Below are 7,319 nucleotides of genomic sequence, written 5' to 3'. Positions count from 1 at the left end.
ATGAGGATGTTGTGAAGATAATGAAATAATATGTTTAAAAACTGAATTCTGACCAACATATGCTAAATAACCCAATTATTATTTATGTTAAAGGAAAATGTTGATCTGCACCTCCATGTACAGCTTCTTCTTAACAGTGGATGGATGTGCCTGGGAGTCACCATCCCAGCCCCCAGTGGAGCACAGCACACGTGTCACGGCCGCTTTAGACCTATTTCTGTGTTCTGGTGCTGATGTCCAAGAAACAGTCCTATGGACTCTGCCTATTACGCAGCACCTTCATTTAGTCATCAGAACCAATGGCCGGCTCTGAAAGATCTTTGAGCCTGATGTGGGGCCTCAGGGAAGGGGGGGAAGTGTGCAAACACACTTTTCTGTGGCTTCAATTTCAGCTCCTCTTCTCAACTGGCAGTGACTACTACCTGATGCTATTTTCCTTGGAAGCTGCTGATAGGAGGGTTAAGATTCATGGAAAATAAAAACAAGCAGCAAGTAGGGCAGGAGGTGGGCTGGGTCCAGAATTAGCTTGGCATCCTGGTAAGGTAAGGAAAGGTAAGGTAAGGAAAGGAAAGGTAAGGTAAGGTAAGGTAAGGTAAGGTAAGGTACGGTAAGGTAAGGTAAGGAAAGGTAGGGTAGGGTAGGTGACTATAACTAGTTATGGATGACTGTGTCAGGTACTTGATGATGATGATCTCAGTCTTCTGATATGAGGTGAGTCATGTTCTTTCTTTCTCCTCCTACTTTTTATTTTTCTTTTAAACTGGAGAAACCGATGCTCAGAGAGGCAAAAACAAAACAAAACAACCCCCCCTACACACACACAAAAACCCACCAAACCAAACAAAAACAAACCAACAAAACCCAAACAAAATCACACCAAAAACAAAAGCCAAAGAGGCTTGTCCAAGATCACATAGCTAGAGCTGGAGCTGGAGTTTGAATTCACATTTATTGGCTCTGAAATTTGTGCTTTCTACAATAGTCCAATGAGGATTCCAGATTCACTCAAGGGGAATTTTGGAAGCAGAAATTCCTAAATACTATGCCCTAGAAATTTTGATTTACTAGGTTAAGAATGGAAGCAAGAAGTCTGTATTTTAAAAGCCTCTTTGAAAAGAGGAAGGTTCGAGGACTGCTGTTCCATTCCATGTTGCTGCTCCCATAAGAACAATGAGGCAGGGTGTGGACCTGAAGACTGGGCCCAGTGAGTGAGCAATGCTGGAGCAGCTACTGTGAACTTCACACCCTGCACAAAATCCCCCTCTGGATCCCTGTTGATTATTCAGCTTGACCTTTCTCAAGGTCAGAATTATGGAAAGCCAGCCAATCAGGAAGGGTGCTGAAACAAAACATGCAAATGTAACAGGACCGAGGAAATTGTTTTTAGTAGAACACTCCAGAGACAACTGCCTTTATAGTTGCAAAGAAGCTTCTGAGGTAGTGAGTGGGAGAAGGAGATGAGCCCCCCAGGGAGTTTAATTCACTAACAAAAGATGGTCATTAAGTTGCTTCTAAGGAAGGCAGGTCCTGCAGACCTTTTTTTTTTTTTTTTTTCAGGGTCTAAGCCAAAGCCTGTCACTATTTAGGACTACAGAGGAGTAGCTGAATGACCACCAGTGTTCTCCCCACTACTTTTTCTCCAGGCTTAATCCACTCCTCTAAGTACATATTTAACAAATATATTAAATACTAGAGGCCCGGTGCACAAATTTCTACACCAGTGGGATCCCTCAACCTGGCCTGTGGGATCGGGCCAAAACCAGCTCTCTGATGTCCCACAAGGGGTCCCTGATTGCAAGAAGGTGCAGGCCAGGCCAAGGGAACCCACTGATGCACGATCAGGGCCCAGGAGGGACACAGGAGATTGGCCAGCCAGGGAGGGACCGTGGAAGGGCTCCAGGGTGTGTCTGGCCCATCTTACTCAGTCCTGATAGGCCAGACCCCAGCAGCAAGTTAGCCTACCAGTTGGAGCATCTGTCCCCTGGTGGTCAGTGTACATCATAGTGAGCGGTTGAGCGACCTTAGCATATAATTAGCATATTATGCTTCGATTGGTTGACCAGACGACCAGATGACCAGACACTTAGCATATTAAGCTTTTATTATATAGGATAAAGGTTTGAAGATGCATAAAATCATTGATTTGGCTCATGCTTCCCCATGGTGGCAGGTTTTGGACCTGCCATCCCCCCATCACCTCCTCTCTCTTCGAGGTCTTTGCATGTCTAGTCCCATTGCTTTCAATACTCTCTGCTCTCACTCACCCTTTTTCCCTTCTGTGAGGCCCTGTCTAGAGTACACCAGATGACCAAGACCTGTTAGAGTGTGGAGGCCTTGTTCAGAGTATGCTGGGTATTCAAGGCCACTCTGAGTGTGGGACTCCTAATCAAAGTGTTCAAGTTTGAGTTGCATATGCAAGTGAACAGCAAGGCCACAGCTATCGCACTGTACACTGCACAAGTGTGCTCTTCTATAACCCAAAATAGTGAGGTCACTATTTTGGAAAGAAGCCTCTTTTGCGTAAGTAGTATAAAGTTGTTACTGACCAGCTAGTACGGGGCTGTATTACGGGGAAGATGTATTACTGACCAGGAGGCTGCTGCTGTAGGTACAGAGACTACTGCTGCTGCGTGGGAAAGATGTATTGTTAATTAGCCAGTGTATGGCTACAGTATGGGACTGTATTTTGAAAAACTGTTTTGTCTAGTGGCTCCTTGTTAGCAATGGCTACATGGCCACTGGCTTCTACAGTGAAGACTCTCTTATATACCCACAACTTCCCATGGCTTCTCCACCGAATACCCGGCGTCCTAGGAGGTAAAGTCCTTCGCAGAGGGGCTCGGACCTGACAGTTGGCATAGTGGGACATGATAAAGGAACTGAGTTCCAACAATTGGTGCAGTTGGACAGGATAAAGGACCTAGGGTTTGAGGAGTAAGTACTCCAACAATGGTACTTACTGTGGATAAAGGAGAACAGAGGATAAAGGAGAACTGTGTTCCCAACACCTTATTCTTACAAGTCTTGCAGGTCTCTGTTTAAGCACTCCTTTGAGAGCTTAGAGCTTAGAGACTCTTAGTGTGTGTTCTGATGACTCTGTCACAGCACTAATCAGGGGTCATTGTTATTACATATCTAATTGCCCATTTCCTGGTAAACTGTGAACTCAACAAAGTCAGATACTTGTTTTTATCTTGTCTAGCACTGTTTCCTCAAAGCTACTCCAATGATCATTAAATATGTATTGAGAATTGAATGAACTGACAATATAAGGGTATGTACGCAGGGTGCCCCTCACTTAGATGGATCAAAGGCTGGGTCCAGAACTGTTCTTAGTTCACAGGAACTCTGGTGGCTGGAATAACTAACTTTATCAAAGATCAATCTTATTTAAATTACGGTGCCAAGAATCCTGAGATGAGGATCAGGAGTACAAGGTTCAACCAAATGTGTGACCTTTGGCCAGTTGTTTAATCTCTCAGAGTTTTTCTGAGTAGCAAAGGAAAGTGTAGGAAAGAACTCTGAAAACAGCCCAAATATGAATACATAGTCCTGGAGACGTAGGAGAAATGGAGTCATCTCTAAAGGACTGTGGTTGGGACGAAGGGGCCACATTCTGGTTCCCATTTTTCCCACCTTTAGCCATATGTCTGGTTGAATCAGTGCAGTAAGTACAGTGGAGCCCTCATCACCCCCCACTCACCACCGCCATTATCTGGTTGATTAATACAGTTTGTGTGTTATTGCAAGGGGAAGGGGACGAGGAGAGAGAACAAAGTGGCAGGCAGCCTTTGCTGTTGCAAGAATGTGGTGGATCTGTCAAAAACACTTTCCAGATTCCTCATTCTCTAGGGGATAATTTTTCTGTTGGTGTTTTGAGATCTCAAAATTAAATACCTGTACCAGAACTGCAATCTCCAAGGTGACAGTGCTGGAAATCTCCCTTGGCCTCTTAACATGAGAGGTTTTAAATAATAGTCTCCTTAATGAAGTACCATATGGACAATGTTTTAGGACAGGCGGTCAGATGGTGGTAAGAACGAAAAAAATCAACTACAAAAACAAGCACAAGTGTTTTACAATATACCAAATCATCACTGTATGCCTTAAACTTATACAATGTTATATATCAGTTATGTTTCAATAAAGCTGGGGGAAAACTAGCTAAAGAATTAGAAGTAGGATTGCAGATTTGGAAAATAAAAATATTTTGGACATACCTACCAGAAAAAAAATTATTCCTTGTTTATCTGAAATTCACATGTAACTTGGTGTCATATATTTTATCAGAAAACCTTTAATGGAAGACTTCTCCTTTTCCTAGTCTGTTCTAATTATTCCATAATAAAAAAATAAAAAGTTCTATAGAAATATTTATTCTTTAGTATCATTGCTTAAATGAGTTGATTACCATTTATGTCTTTAAAATTGCCCTCCCCTTCAAAAATAGCCATTGTTTTCCACTTTTTATATAGATTAGGATTTAATGTCCCTCTTAAATTATTTTATGTATTTTTGGGCTCTTCTATGTTTTAACCTTAAATCCATAAGGAATTTTATCATTATGCTCCTTTTATTGTATTATAGTTCAATACCATGAGTTACTATGTATTATTTGAAAGTGGTAAAATAAAAGAAATCACCACTTTTCACAGTGGGGAATCTTGGGCACTGCATTTCAGTTATTCTGCTTAGCGCTCAGTGGGATTTTTTTATATTATATTGTTTTTTATTGAAATTTTCAACTGTACACAAAAGTAGAAGGAATATTATTACGAACCTCCATGTATCATTAGCCAGCGTTACCAGTTATCATCTCACGGCCAAAATTGTGTTATCCATACCTCTACTCATTCCTCATCCCTACTGCCACCTTGCTTATTTTAGAGTGAATCTCAGACATCAAGTCATTTCATTGGTCAAGTTCAGTATATGTCGCCAAAAGGTAAAGATCTTTTAAAAATATTCACAATACTATAATCCACCTATAAATCAACAGAAGGTCTAATTTTATCAGATATCTAATGAAGGTTAAAATTTCCCCAATCATCTCAATTTTTATAGCCTATTTTTAAAGTTTCCTTATTGTAATTTATTAAATAGGTTTCTCCCTTCCTCCTCCACCTCCCCTTTTATAAGCTATTTATTGTAGAAACTGGACTATCCAGTTGAGTTTTCTACACTCTGGATTTTATTAGTAAAAATTGTATCCTCATGGTATCATTTAACAAGGCTCTCTGTTCCTATATTTCCTATATTTGGATCTAGAGATTTAGCCTAATTCAGGTTAATTTTTTTTTTCCGCAAGAATACCCTACAGGTGGTGGGTGTGTTTCCATCAGGAGACATGTAATATCCATTTGTCTCTCTTTTTGTGCTATCAGCAGTCATTGAGGATCATTGCCTATCAGTGGTCGGCAAACTGCGGCACGTGAGCCACATGTGGCTCTTTGGCCCCTTGAGTGTGGCTCTTTCACAAAATACCGATTTCCGTGCATGGGCCACGAAGTTTCAATCGCACTGTACATGTGCGTCCGCACATGATATTTTGTGGAAGAGCCACACTCAAGGGGCCCAAGAGCCATATCATGTGGCTCTCGAGCCGCAGTTTGCCAACCACTGGCCTACATCCATTATTTGATCAGAAATCTGTGAAATGGTGTTAGTCTTACTATATCATTCTTTTTCTATTTATTTTTGAAAAAACTCTCCCTCATCAACTATTTTGTTAACTTGAAGTTTATTTCATGTGGGAAAGTACCCTTGGCCAGTTCCCTGGGAAACAGATTCTGAGACAGGCATCACAGGTCTGAAAGGAGGGAGCTCTGGGGAACATCGCTTGTCAGAGCGCGACGGAAGCAAGGCCTGGGTGAGGGAGAGTTGGACTGCCTAGCAGCCGTGGGCAAACGACGGCCCGCGGGCCGGGGCCTGTTTGAAATGAATAAAACTAATAATAAAAAAAAAAAAGACCGTACCCTTTTATGTAATGATGTTTACTTTGAATTTATATTAGTTCACACAAACACTCCATCTATGCTTTTGTTCCGGCCCTCCGGTCCAGTTTAAGAACCCATTGTGGCCCTTGAGTCAAAAAGTTTGCCCACCCCTGGTAGTGGTTGACCACCTTAATTAAAAATATACTTAGAAACTGAAGAGTTTAATTTTTAATTGCATTTCATCCATACAAATTGCACTTCATCCATTCTACATTTACTTAGGAGCTGCAACGTGCCAAGAACTGCTGCTGGCCTTCGTGCTCAAATTCTGATCCTTGGCTAGATAGCTTCACCCATTATGGGCAGTCACAAGGGGGGTTTGATCTCAAAGGGATTCCCTTTCCTTAGTGGACTGAGGGTATTTCAGAAGGTCAAAGAAGACAAACAGGGACTGCCAAGCTCAAGATACGATTCCTGCATTGTCAGAGCAGAGTGTGTAGAATATTGGTAATTTCATCTATGAGAAGGTAGGTTATAGGACAAGAGGGTGGTCTCCTTGGTGCTGGCAAATACATCTCTGGGACAAAGGAGAGCACTGAAGGAAGTGCTGCCTGGGTCAGAAGGCTCCTCAGCTGTTTTCATTCCAACAAATGATAGAATAAGTGCACATGTACTAATGCTGCAGCCAGAACACCTTGAAAAGAATTTCCTGGAAGAGTGAGAATCTTAATGTAGAAGCTAGTTTAATAGCTTTCTCTAGAATTTGGAAAGGTTCACATCTACACGGGCCATAGATTCTTATCCAGGCGATAGGTTCAATAGCTAATAGCTTCTCTCGGTACTTTCCAGCCCCAGGAGTCAGTAATTTAGTGTACTTAAGGAGCGATCTCCCTGACATTTTTGCATTGAATATCAGAATAAATAGGTAATAGCATATCTATATAACTTGCTAACATGTCATTTAGGCTGCCTGAGGGCTGCCGTAAATTGCTCTGCTACCTTTTTAAGTGAATATACAAATGCTAAGCATCAGCGATAAGATCATCCTGTATTTTATTTTATGATTATTCTTCCCCTCTGGTGCTGAGAAATGAATTGCTTATGAGAGGGAAGGGAGGATTGGCTTAATAACTTGTAATCAGATATGCCACACAGCAAATGTGAAGTTCCCGTTTTCCTAGTTTAGCCATTTTTTAATCCCATAGAGAACAATCGAATCTCATAACATGGGAAAGGCCAGTGGTAACCCTTAACTGCAAAATGCCTACAGGAATTAGGTGCAAGAGAGAATGAAACAATGGAATAAACCTGTGATTGGTGACTATCTTGCCATTCTTTCTGAAGATCTTACCAAGAGATAGCTAATAATGATATCAACACAAA

The sequence above is a fragment of the Myotis davidii genome, unplaced genomic scaffold (assembly GCF_000327345.1).
Source record: "Myotis davidii unplaced genomic scaffold, ASM32734v1 scaffold46, whole genome shotgun sequence".
In the NCBI taxonomy this organism is placed as follows: domain Eukaryota; kingdom Metazoa; phylum Chordata; class Mammalia; order Chiroptera; family Vespertilionidae; genus Myotis; species Myotis davidii.
Note: the sequence above shows the minus strand (reverse complement) of the source record.